Raw genomic sequence first — 13,854 nt, forward strand, 5'->3', positions numbered from 1 at the left:
ATTCTGCAAAAAGGAGTACGTTCAGTGCTGCCTCAGACCCATAGTATTTTGCACATTTAACTATTTTTCTATTTAAAAAAAAAAAAAACTGTTATGGCTACAACTTGACCAATTCCTTGTCAAATATTTGTCTAACAGGGACAATCAGCCCAATTTGTCTGCAGATGATAACATTATGATTTATTCTTATGAGTAATAATAAAAAAAATCTATTTCAGAGATCAAACAACTTGACCTTCAATATACTCAGCGTATATGAAAATCTCTAGGGGACAACAATTCCTTTTAATCAGTTATATTATATCATTCCTGGCAACTATACCCAGTTTTATTTTCAAATATTGGTCTTTGTTGTTTCACAAGAATAACACTGTATTAGCGCCTAATGGAGAAACATTCATTAATTGTTGGCATCCAAATAATTCATTTATTTTGGCAGAAGTGTTGGCAACTCTAATATTTCCTTTCATGCAAAATGTTATTCTACTGCTTTATGCAGTGTACAGCAGGAACATATTTTGGATAATGCTAGGTATTTTGCATGTGAATAACAAAACTGTATTTTCTAGGTAGCAGATGTGTATACAATGGACAGAAGACAGTGAGTATCAACGTATGCAAATTCAGTTCAAACAGTATAGTATTGTATACAGTATGTGAAAGGTAAGACTCTTAAGTTCCAAAGACAGGTCACTTGATATTCTACAAATTAAATAATTAAACTGTTGGTCATTGTAGAAACAAATACATTACTATTCAGACCATCAGAAGAGTATATAATTTACAAAACCTTTATTCAACAAATAATTCAGGCAGGTAGAAATCAAGAGGTACACGTTTCTACCTGTCTGAATTATTTCAATTGAAGGCTAATACTTTCATTTATTATCAGGTAGTAAACACTATAAACTGTAAAAATGACTATACGTATCTGTTTAACATGGATTGGTCCTCTACATCTATTGACAAAGAAAAATTGTCAGGGAAATTTTTTTCAATATGGCTCCCTCTCATTCATACATTATCGCCTGAACTGAAAGCGGCTCTCAAGCGCAGTTTTCAATGGACAACCTGGTACAGTTTAGCAGTTATGGAAGGTCAAACACCTTTTTAATGTGTAGGAGAAGACAAGTGTTAATGTTAATGTTTTAACAATTTGTATGGTTTTTGTTTTTCTTCTTTCTCTTTTTGGTAGATTTACGAGGAAATTATTTACAAATAAAGCCGATAATTAATATAAAGGTTAAACAAGACACTATAACTCCAGATGACAGTTGGAGTAATTTATTCATAATTTAACAGTCAATCATTGTGTCCCAGGATTGTGCAATGGTTTATTAAACGTCAGAATGGGAAGGAGAGAAGAGAAATAAATTGTTTTTGATATGTAATAATTTCATATTGTTCAAAAAGAATTATGTAACAATGTAATACTGTGATTTTGTGTCAAACAATAATAATAAAAAGAAATGGAAAAAAAAATGACTATACGGAAAGGATGCCCCTTAGTATTAGTTGTTAAGGGGCAGATAATGGGGCTGCTGATAACATCTAGCACAAGTAATTTGCTGACTGAGAATGTCACTCAAGCAGTGGATCAGGGTTTACAAGCATATTGAATGTACAAGTGCACTGTGGTGCTGAAAGAACAGTTCCAGCTAACTCCAGGTTGTTACCACCTGAGCTGGAGTGATGACAAAGCTTCAAACAAAGAACAGGCTCATGTACTTACTGCAACTTCATCTCTAAAGTATAAGCAGCTGTTGCCATGTGCTATATACAAATATAATGTACTTATATTCACAATACGATTACAAACATTTAGCGAATGAATACAAGTATAGTTCTACAGTGCTCCCAGCCTCATCCTCTTCACTATAAACTGCAAAGATATAACAGCACTTTATAATGAATTCATATGCTTTAATGTGCAATCTGAAATAGCACACTATAAGGAGTGATGCCAGAGTGGTATTGTGGACTCAATGCTCTGGCAACCTGATATATATTGTCTATATAGCATGTGTGCAATGTGCCTGTCAGTGGCGTCCATGGAAAAAGCCTGGCAAAGGCATCTGTGCAATGAGTGTGTGCATTGTTGCTGTCAATAATAGCTGTACAAGGTGCATGTAATGTTCCTGGCAATGACACCAGTCAATGATTAGGTTAAGCTGGGTACACACGAAAAGATTTTCTGTCCAACCATCCAACTAGTTGATTGGTTGGAATGAAAATCTGGTAGCGTATGGGAGTAACTGATGATCAGCAATTTGCTCCTAAATGACAGAAAACAGATGAAAATGGTCATCAGACAAGTCTGTTAAATGTTTGATCTAAACAATTGTTCAAACTACAGTTTTTGTCCATTTTCCGGCATTTGGGAGCAAATTGCTGATTGTCATTTGCTTTCATACCTTACCAGATTTTCATTCCTTACCAGATTTTCATTCCAACCAATCAACTAGCTGGATGTTTGGACAGAAAATCTTTACGTGTGTATGCAGCTTTACTCTTTGAGATTGATAAAGTAAGTACACATTTGAGGTATTCGGCAAGAGGTTAATTTCCAATTATACTATACTGTAGCATTTAGGGTTAAAGGGCAAATGTGATACCTGAGTTTCAGCAAGTGGTGAGATTTCATAATTTAGCAGCAAATATTATAAATTCTAATTTATTTAAGGGAAAGATGAAATCTTACCACTTGCGGAAACTCGCAGGCTATTACATTTGGCAATAATTGTCCTAATAATATGACTTTATGCAGTGAATTCTGAAATCATAGTCATTTTGGAAGCTATACTGATTACTGTCCTGTAAGTAACTCTGCTCCTGATGTACCCCATTCGAAACAGCCAGAGACATAGGTGTGCACAGAAGCCAGCACAGGGATTGCCGCAGCAGAAACTCCCACTCTGCTGAGTCATGGACTACCCCGTCCCCCTTCCTCTGGGACATAAACTACTCACCAGGATGCCCGGCGCAGGGGGTGCCGCTGGGGCGCCCCTTGTGCCAGCTTCTGCGCACACCTATGGTCAGAGTATACATCTGCCTGCACTGTCATTTACACCTAAATTGCATTGTTATCCAGGTGTGAATGACTTCTCTGTCCTTGTGAAAGCTTTCCACTTTAGTATACCATATCATGTTAGCAAACAGTGGGGTCCTTTTCAGGATCAATGGAATGGGGTTATAGGCAAGGACAATGTAAAAAATGAAGGCTGCAGATGTACTTTAAGGTCCATTCTTCAACCTGGGCAACACCAGGTATCCCAGCTAATAATTCAATAATAATTGGTATGTAGACAACTCTGAGGTTCCAGCATATAAAGCTAATTTATAGGACATCCATAAAATTGAACTGAGGATGTAGTAGTCAGAGAGAGGGAGGGATGGAGAGGGACAGAGGGACAGAGGGAAAAAAGTTGGTGTGTTCCGCCAAAAATAATGATTCAAGAATAGTAGAAAGTGAAGATACATGGTGGTTAAGTGAGGTTCAGCCTAGAAATGATTAGTCCAGGGTGTCCACACTTTTATAAAATAGTTTGGAGTGTCATGCAGTACTAGGTGATTCTTTCTATGCGATATGTGGACCAGATTGCATTGATTGTTGCTCATAAACAGGGGGATGTGAGCGATTTCCATTGTGTTGCTACATTATGTGACATTTAGCTGAGTTTAATATATGCTCAATTAATTTTTGTGTTGGCTGAGGAAGATGAGGGACAGGATGAGATAGCTAAGAATACAAAGGAGGGTGACTCACAGGAGTTCCCGCTACGGCACCAGATCGCACCCTATTAGATAAGCCCCTAGGTCTCCTACCTGCCCAAAAATTTCAATCAAATAATTCTCCTTGGAGGTGCTTTAATGTAGTCGTGGAGACATGAATAGGAAGTGTCTGCCAGAGATATAGCAATCGGGCCAAAACGGTGATTTTCATTGCAGCCATACGGCCAAACCAGGATATAAGAGGTTTGTTCCAAGCCGACAGGTCTGATCTGATTGAGGCAAATAGTCTTGGAAAGTTGGCTGCATATAAATCTGTATATGATTTAGTGGCTTTGTAATGGGAAAGCCGCCCATAATTATCTATTTCTTCAAATAAACTTGGGAGAGACTGTCACGGGTTAGTCAGAGTTATAATAAACTTGTCTGCATATAGTGTAATTTTATGGTCAGTATACCCAATAGTAATACCTGAGATTTTGCTATTAAGTTGGATCTTAGCTGCTAACTGCTCCATCACGAGAACAAACTGCAGAGGAGAGAGGGGCAGCGAGTACCATTCCTTGTAAAAAAGGATCTGAAGAGAGACCATTCACTAAAACTGAAGCAGAGGAGTTACGGTATAGTGATAAAATACCTTTGTAGAATGCCCCCATAAATCCCGTACAGTTAAGGGTTTGCTGCACTAATGTACAAGTCACTCTGTCAAAGGCCTTTCAGCGTCAAGATACACCATGAGGTTCGATAAAGATTTTCCTTTGTGCAAGATATAAAAGGTTTATAAGGTGCCTGGTATATAGCTGGGCATTTCTGTAATTGGTTGGATACACCCACAGAGCTCTTCTTAAAATTCAGTAACGTTGAGTGTTAGAGTTTTCAGCTTCATGGCAGGTGATATAAATCATAGTTAACAACTGATAGGGGGGACAGTCAGTTGATTTAAAAATAATATAAAAGTAATCCAAAGTAGGTCTAAGGGCCTCATTTATCAACGAGTTTTATCACTCACAACGAGTAATAAAACTCACTGCATATGATAAATGGTGCTCCAGCCAATCAGCTTCCAACTGTAATTTTTCAAACAGATGACAGGAGCTGATTGGCTGGAGAACCATGTATCATATACAGCGAGTTTTATTACTCATTGTGAGTGATAGAACTCGTTGATAAATGAGGTCCTAAGTTGGAAGCATCGGGGAGAGAGTGATACTCTATATTGAGGAGAAGGGGACCCTTTCCTATAGTAGGCTTGGGTCTCTTTAAGAAAGAATAAATGTCATTGAGACATCTCTTTCTCTGGGGTATGTGGTACAAGTCTAATAGTAAGCTGTGTAGGACAAAAAGCATGTGGGAAAGGTCAAATAAAGGGCAACCAGGTGATAAAAGGTAGCAGATACTATACATGTGTAATTACATTCCAAAAAGAGGGGAGAGGGTCACACCTGAAATCAGAAAGTAACTTACATAGAAAAACAGTAACAACAGAAGCTAGAGAAACAAGGAAAAAAAATAAAGATACTTCTCATAATAATAGCTATATTTAACATCATGTAGGCAACAGAGCTATAGGTAGTCTGGGACTGAATATAGACACTGGATAGATGGATAAACTAGGGCAGCAGTCATAAAATAGGTAAAAAAATGAAAAAAGAGATAAGACGAAGCTTAACTGCAGTAAGTTGTAAGCCATATAGTCCAATTAGGTTGAATATCCTAGTCTTTGGATATATTTAGGTGGCATAAAATGTAATAATCACAATAAAAAGAAGTAAAAGACATTTAAAGAAGTAAACTGGATTAAAAATATATACTGGATCTATATACAGGATCAAATATATATATACACTGAACTTACCACCATCCAACCCATGCATCATTGGAATAATTTATATTTACGATGGCATAATAATTCAACACTCATCCCTTCACCTGAATCATTTTATCTTCACGATGACTCTACCATGAAAATACTAAATTCAAATTATTTAGAGGTTCATTTACGCACTATACAGAGAGCATAATCTTATGCTTGGCTTTAAAATAATGTATACGAAGAATGATGTCACGGGGCAGTTGGTTTGGTGGTGGTTTAGGCGGAGAGGTGGTTTATTACTACACATGTGACATAGGCCATGTATATACACTATCCATCAGTTATGTCTTTGACCTGCCCATGCAATCATGGCATGCTGTCAATTCTATTAAGTGACGTTTATATACACCTAAGAGAACAGATTCAATCAGCAATCTAGTTACCACGCCCCACCACACCAGCACCAATCAATGGGGCCTGTGACCAGGACTGCATGTTTAAAAACACACCCTTGAGACTGGACTTTAATCACATTGCCTTGAAGAAGACCCTTTGCGGGTCGAAATGCGTTGGCACCATAACCACAGTCCCATTCATCACAAAAGCGAGGACTGGAGATTAACATCATTCCCACAGTGTCGGCTGACACGAACCGCCAGGACACGGAACGAGAGACACCAGACAAGAGAGGAGGATCCCAGAGAACATCGAGCCGGCAGGGGTAAGAGCGGAGTCCTGTCGAGGCAGGAAGAGGTGAGTTCCCCAGCAGGTCTGGAGAGCGGGGACTGTTCCCATCAGAGCCGTCTCCGTTCATCCGTCTCTGTTGCACCGCGCAGTCCCGCCCGACGAGACGCGCCGGTGGTCACAGGGCCAGCCCGGTGCTCTCCAGCGGGTCTACGGGTCGGACCTGGTGTTAGCGTCCTACGCCTCCCACTGCTATCCAAGTATTTACCCGTACTGCTTACCCCAGAACATCACCCCGGGCATCTATACTCTTCTTACACGCCGCTGTCCACTGACTTTATCGTGCGGGACGCCGCACCAACATATCCCCCCCTCACACATTAACTCTCTCCAGCCGGTTCATCTCCAGATCCCAGCAGTGTGTTGTACTTTCACATCATCTATCCCACTCTCTTACAGTGGGGGACTGATTCTGTTACAGAGAGGCACCTACCTCGAGTAATTTGCCTAACACAGTTTTACACTGCATATATACCTGCATGTGTACATCCTGTTGTTTTATTTACCACAAACTACAATACTTTGTCTGTTATTATTGTTTGCTCATTTATTCATGTATGTTTTTCTTTCAGTAAATATATATTTTTTAGTCAATTTGTACATATATATTTGTAAGAGGTATAGAGGGCATTTTCCCATATTTGTATTTCCTCTGTATAATAGAAAGGCTGGACACCCTTTCATAAGTGCAGCCATACCTCTTACCTTTGCAGTAGTCCAGTGCGTAATAGATCTCCATTTGCACTATAATAACAAATAGGTCTTCCCTGTAAAAAGCTTTGGATCAGCAGTAAGTGGGCATTGGAAGTCTAGTGAGGACCTTTTAGCACCTATACGATAGGTTGCAACTCTTTTCAGAAGTTGAGCGACATTATAGAAAATACCATCAGAATATCAGCTTAATAAGTGAGTAGGTTACTTGCTGTGAAAGGTGTTGTCACAGTGTCACAGTAATGAAGCTTGTAGTGTCTGAAATGAGTCCAGCATGTAAGAATAATGGGCGCTGTCCAAGGAGTAGTGAGTGCCAGGGAAACTCTTATTATGTGATCTAATCTCTGAAGACCGACTCCAGAGATTGGTGCAGGCAGAGAAGTCTCAAGAATGAATTCAACGGTGTATCCGAAGGTAAATAGTGGTAGCTAAATCTGGCTGCAGCTCTAAGCAGAGGTCAGCTCTAGTAGTGGCTAGTCTGCAGGTAGTAGACCGCCTGTCAGCTGAGACCACCACAAGCAGAGGGATTCGGAGGGACAGCAGAGTGTGTTAATGGCTGGGTAAGAGACCACAGAGTTCTCTTACCCGTCCATTAGGTAGAAGTCTCCCTGGTAAGCAGCCGATGAGGCAGGCAGGGAGGCTCACGGGCTGATATTAGTTGCAGTGCCAGCCGGCAGTCAGGTGCGGCTGTTACGCAAAGCCCTGGCTCTGGTGTGCTTTCCAGGCCCGAGTCTTGGAGAGCGAGTTCAGAAATCGGGAGTGGCATCAGTGTGCACCGCGGTGTGAGAGCGGCTGCCAGTAATGATAATCGACAAGTGTCTTGTCCTTCATGCTAGAAGACTCTTCCGACATTGTTCTCATTCCTGGGATTCTTGCGGTGCCTAATTAATACAGCTTGAAGATGAATCTGCTGCCCAGGCTCAAAAGATGGTTAGGACCTTTTGTTCATTTATGTATACTATTTGTGGTACACACAAGATGGTTAATCGTAGACACCAGTGGAATCTGCATATGAAGTGGACTACGCAATGAAACTTAGCCAGGGTTGCAGGTTTATTGACGCGTGCAGTTGTATAGCCATACTCACAGTATCAATATATTGGAGGTGTGTAACGCCGTGGCAAGATGGCGCCTTGCATGCACAGTAGCACCAGGGCAGTAACCAGAGGTGAACAAACAGTGACGCACAGGGTACAGGTCTCTGTGGGCAGCATCATCACTGCCCCCATGGCCCTTGCTTCTGACTAGCTGGGTGCCTGGAATGACAAACTGCAGCCAGGATCACTGCTGTAGTGTTGCACCCTGCAGTCTGAACAGCCGACTGAAGTGTCCTCATGAGGCTGGCAGCAACGACTCTTGTGCGTGACTTAATGATGTCATGTGCATGACATCATGCACTCAGGGGGAGGTGCCAGCACAGGCTGCAATTGAGCCTGGTTACTGTTGACGGCTATCTTGATTTAAGGGTCTAAAGTATCTGTAAAGGGTAATCTGGAGATAGCGCAGAAGCACACTCCATTACCAACACCTTTTACCCATCGTATTACACACTGGTCCACTCAATGTGGCTTCAAAATGGAGCCAGACTTGCCAACAAACCTATCCTCTTATCAATGTCTCATGCTAAAATATTGGTATGTCACCTAATACGGAACATTTTATGTGTTAGCTATGTTTCCTCTGAGTTAAGGTGTACAATATGCCAGAGATGAAAATATCTGCACAGCTGCACCAATCACCATTACTATTTGCAAATTAAAATGCTGTCTTTCCACTGCCTAGTAGTGAGATCATGCTCTTCCTGTTATCCTGTTTCCTGTTTTTCATGCTCATTTAGTGACTGGCTCTATGGCTTAAATTATGTGCCCGAGTCCCAGAATGTAAATCAAAAGACTGTCTAAGCTGCATACACATGTAAAGATTTTCTGTCCAACCATCCAACTGGTTGATTGGTTGGAATGAAAATCTGGTAACGTATGGGAGTAACTGATGATCAGAAATTTGCTCCTACATGTCAGAAAACAGACGAAAATGGTCGTCAGACAAGTTTGTTAAATGTTTGATCTAAATAATTTGTTCAAACAACAGTTTTTGTCCATTTTCCGGCATTTGGGAGCAAATTGCTGATTGTCATTTGCTTTTATACATTACCAGATTTTCATTCCAACCAATCAACTAGTTGGATGGTTGGACAGAAAATCTTTATGTGTGTATGCAGCTTTAGACACATTAACAAATCTATCAATTAGACTGAGAAGCAGCAGTTGTAAGTTATTAAAAATATATGGATATAAATAGAATAATAATGAGTTGGGAGTAATGCAAGAAAAAAAAACAAGTAACTGCGTCTGAACAAACCATGTTGCAATACATAGGGTGCAAATATGACATTTTATTTTATTTGCATACAATTTTTTTGTTAATGCAGTGTACATACCGACTGCTTTAGCATGTAGCCCGCAATTGCTTGACAGCTTTATATTTACACTGCAATTTAGATTTATAACAGCCCCCTCTCAAATCTAAATTTCTCGACACATTTTACATCTGCCCCACCTGCAGTGCAACATGGTTTTAAGTACAAGGTACAAAGTTAATTGCTTTTTTGCTTTGCTCCCAACCCAGAATCAGCCCCATAGTATTGTGGAGTGTTACAAACTAAACGGATATAAGAAATTAGTAAATGTTTTCCAATTACTAACAGATTCAATACTGTATTGTTGCCTTTATGTTAACCTCTGTACAGAATTTATAAGAAAATACTGCGGCAGGTGCCAATGTTGTGCATGTATAACATTGGAATAAGTTTATCTCTTCCAGCAGCTGGCAACCTGCACTCATTCTCGGATGCTGGCCTCACAAACGCCACAATGTTTTTGGTTTCTGAATTAATCATTTTATTTCTGTAAATGTAAAAACAATTGACAATGGCCGAACTCGGCGTTGTACGCAAATACAATGATTTACATACAACTCTGATGTTTGAAGCTCTGCGCATGTCTAGGATCTGTACTGCGGTTGTGCAGATCTCCTTCTGCGATTTCGCTAGCAGTGCCCGGACGCTGCAGCATGTCAATCAATCTGTTTGGGAGTGGAAATGAGGCGGCGTCAGGTAGCTTCCCAGAAACTGGAGGCATGTCTGCCCCATAAGTACGTTGAACGTTACTCAGATGACCGATGGTCATGCAGAGTGATCTGATGCTGCGTCCTCAGGCTTGGCAGCGGATCACAGAAGCCGGCAGGAAACGTTTATTTACACAAGAAGTCTTCTGCTACATTAGCAAATTTTAGCAATGCTGCTGCGTCCAAAGAAGCGATGCTAATGGCGTACAACTCATAATCAGGCCATCAGCATTGTGCCCCATCACTTCTCATATACCTTCTAGATGGTATAAATAGGAAGATATATTTGCAGATGGTGGTGTGGCTTGGCCAGTATGCAGCGAAGCTGTGTATTGCTAGCTGTTAAACTACTATCTGCATTAGCCCATCCATTTGGGGACTTCCAGGGTCCCTTTTGGTTTCTGCTGTGAAGAATAAGGTGCAGGATGCATTCCTGCTTCCTTCGGCTGAGTTTCTGCCTCCACTCATTTGCCACATATAATCATTGCGGTTCCTGGAGTCTGGCGCACCAGTTGCAGCTGGTTGCCGTGTTTCTCCTCCCACCTGTGGCTGCTGCTGGTGGTCTCTGGGTGGTTGTCCCCTTCTCCCCATTGGTGGTGAGTACCTTCAGCCTGGTTTCGGCTGCCATGTTGAAACCTACCGGTGATGATTACAGCTCCTTGTGCCTTGATCCTTCTCCATCTTATATACAGTCAGGTCCATAAATATTGGGACATTGACAGAATTTTCAGATTTTGGCCTCTATTCACCACCACAATGGCTTTGAAATGAAACAAAAAAGATGTAATTTAACTGCAGACTTTCAGATTTAATTTGAGGGTAATTACATCCAAATCAGGTGAACGGTGTAGGAATTACAACGGTTTTTATATGTGCCTCCCACTTTTTAAGGGGCCAAAAGTAATGGGACAAACTAAACAATCCTAAATCTAACTTTCACTTTTTAATACTTTGTTGCAAATCCTTTGCAGGCAATTACAGCCTGAAGTCTGGAACGCATAGACATCACCAGATGTTAGGTTTCATCCCTGGTGATGCTCTGCCAGGACTCTACTGCAAATGTCTTCAGTTCCTGCTTGTTCTTGGGGCATTTTCCCTTCAGTTTTGTCTTCATCAAGTGAAATGCATGCTCAATCGGATTCAGGTCAGGGGATTGACTTGGCCATTGCATAACATTCCTCTTTTTAGCCTTAAAAAACTCTTTGGTTGCTTTTGCAGTATGCTTCGGGTCATTGTCCATCTGCACTGTGAAGCGCCGTCCAATGAGTTCTGAAGCATTTGACTGAATATGAGCATATAATATTGCCCGAAACACTTCAGAATTAATTCTGCTGCTTTTGTCAGCAGTCACATCATCAATAAATACAAGGGAACCAGTTCCATTGGCAGCCATACATGCCCACGCCATGACACTACCACCACCATGCTTCACTGATGAGGTGGTATGTTTTGGATCATGAGCAGTTCCTTTCCTTCTCTTCTCTTCCCATCTGTCTGGTACAAGTTGATCTTTGTCTCATCTGTCCATAGGATGTTGTTCCAGAACTGTAATGGCTTTTTTAGATGTTGTTTGGCAAACTCTAATCTGGTCTTCCTGTTTTTGTGGCTCACCAATGGTTTGCATCTTGTGGTGAACCCTCTATATTCACTCTTGTGAACTCTTCTCTTCATTGTTGACTTTGACACATATACATCTACCTCCTGGAGAGTGTTCTTGATTTGGCCAACTGTTGTGAAGGGGTTTTTCTTCACCAGAGAAATAATTCTTTTGTCATCCACCACAGTTGTTATCCATGGTCTTCCGGGTCTTTTGGTGTTGCTGAGCTCTCCGGTGCATTCTTTCTTTTTAAGAATGTTCCAAACAGTTGATTTGGCCACACCTAACGTTTTTGCTATCTCTCTGGTGGGTTTGTTTTGATTTTTCAGCCTAATGATGGCTTGCTTCACTGATAGTGACAGCTCTTTGGATCTCATATTGAGAGTCGACAGCAACTGATTCCAAATGCAAATGTCACACCTAGAATCAACTCCAGACCTTTTACCTGCTTCATTGATAATGAAATAACTAGGAAATAGCCCACACCTGTCCATGAAATAGCTTTTGAGTTGATTGTCCCATTACTTTTGGCCCCTTAAAAAGTGTGAGGCACATATTGAAACTGTTGTAATTCCTACACCGTTCACCCGATTTCGATGTAATTACCCTCAAATTAAATCTGAAAGTCTGCAGTTAAAGCACATCTTGTTTGTTTCATTTCAACACCATTGTGGTGGTGAATAGAGGCCAAAATCTGAAAATTCTGTCAATGTCCCAATATTTATGGACCTGACTGTATATCTCCTGCTCTCTGGGGTTTCTTCTCCTGACATTGGGGTGTACATGGCCAACATTGGTGTACACTCTTGTACTTACCTGCTGCACCCCTGCTGATCCTGGAGGACCTCTGGGTCACCCACGAGTGTTGTCTTCAGGATCTTCTTTGTGTGCTGGACATTTTGCTGACCACTCCACTCATCTGGTTTTGTTGCTGAACGCACTCCTGTCCCCAGGTTGGTGTCTTCTCCTCTGTTCCTGTGTGCCCTGTGCTGCAGTTCTCATTCAGTGGGTCACTTTTACATTGAAGTTCCTGCGGTGTTGCTTATATTTCTGCTCTTGCTATTTGCCTGCCTATATATCTGCTAGCTATTGTTGTATCAATGTATGTTTGAACCCTCAAGCTCTCTGTTTTGGACAGCATAATGAGTAAATCCTGACATGCTGTAAGTACTATCAGGGCTAACAATAATATACTGCAAATCTGTGTGTATTTAGCATATATCAAGGCTATAAAAGGCCTAGTTGGGTGTGGCTCACAAGCAATGCAAACTCCAGAGGTGGGGCTACAGCGCAGTCCAAAATTCAAACAGGGAAGCCACACAAACATCCCTTCCAAACACTGCCAAACATTGCTGGCAGAGACTCACTGGCCTTTGGAGTGGCTCCCCTATTTGAATTTTGGACTGCGCTGCAGGCCCACCTCACACAAGTCAGCCCTTGTCTAAATGTTACCCTCTGTAACTGCAATGTAATGGTGTATTGGTCTTATGTGCTAGTGTAGGAACTTGCAGAAAATTTGGGTCCCCTGACAACAGGCTGCAAGCTTAAATGTTTTGATCAAAATATGAACAAAATCCCCATTCTTTTATTTGCTAGTCACATGCAGATTTGCAGTATATTATTGTTAGCACAGAGAGCAAAAGTCTTGCTGCCATGCACTTGGTACCATGTGCAATATGGGTAAACTGAGCATGAGCATATTTCGTTTCTGTGCTGTAGGTGCTGCTGCCAAATTGTAAAAGTATGTACTTTCTTCTTTGGTTTCTCTTCAGCCTGACCACCCTATGGGAGATTCGTCCTCCTCCCCTCAATCTGAGAGTGCTGGTCTTAGTAGTGACTCTCAGTTGTTGCTGCAACAAAAGCAATTACCTCAGAGACAAAGATGCGTTTCTTCATCTGATGTGCCTTCAAGGTCCTTTGAAGTTGGACAATCATTCCAAATCGACTTTAATCTGGAGGTTCAGAAAAATTGTTTGCAATTCCTTCCAGCTTCGGAAAACTTTGGTAGTTGCTTTTCTTTGCTCAGTTGCGTGTTGTGGTTGATGGGACTACATACTTTTTCAATTCTTCTAGAGAGGTGGATGCTTGGCTGGAGCATAGACCTCAAGCTGCTCGTTGACCAACCCTTCCTGGGTAC

General features: G+C 41.2%; 1 pseudogene; it reads right to left on the reverse strand.

The window, feature by feature from the left end:
- The window catches only part of LOC148453439 (uncharacterized), a 28,714-nt pseudogene extending 15,062 nt beyond the window's left edge, over positions 1 to 13,652 (reverse strand).
- Positions 13,653 to 13,854: the final 202 nt, after the last annotated feature.

This window comes from Taudactylus pleione, unplaced genomic scaffold (genome assembly GCF_031769625.1).
Source record: "Taudactylus pleione unplaced genomic scaffold, aTauple2 ptg001151l, whole genome shotgun sequence".
NCBI classification, from domain to species: Eukaryota; Metazoa; Chordata; class Amphibia; order Anura; family Myobatrachidae; genus Taudactylus; species Taudactylus pleione.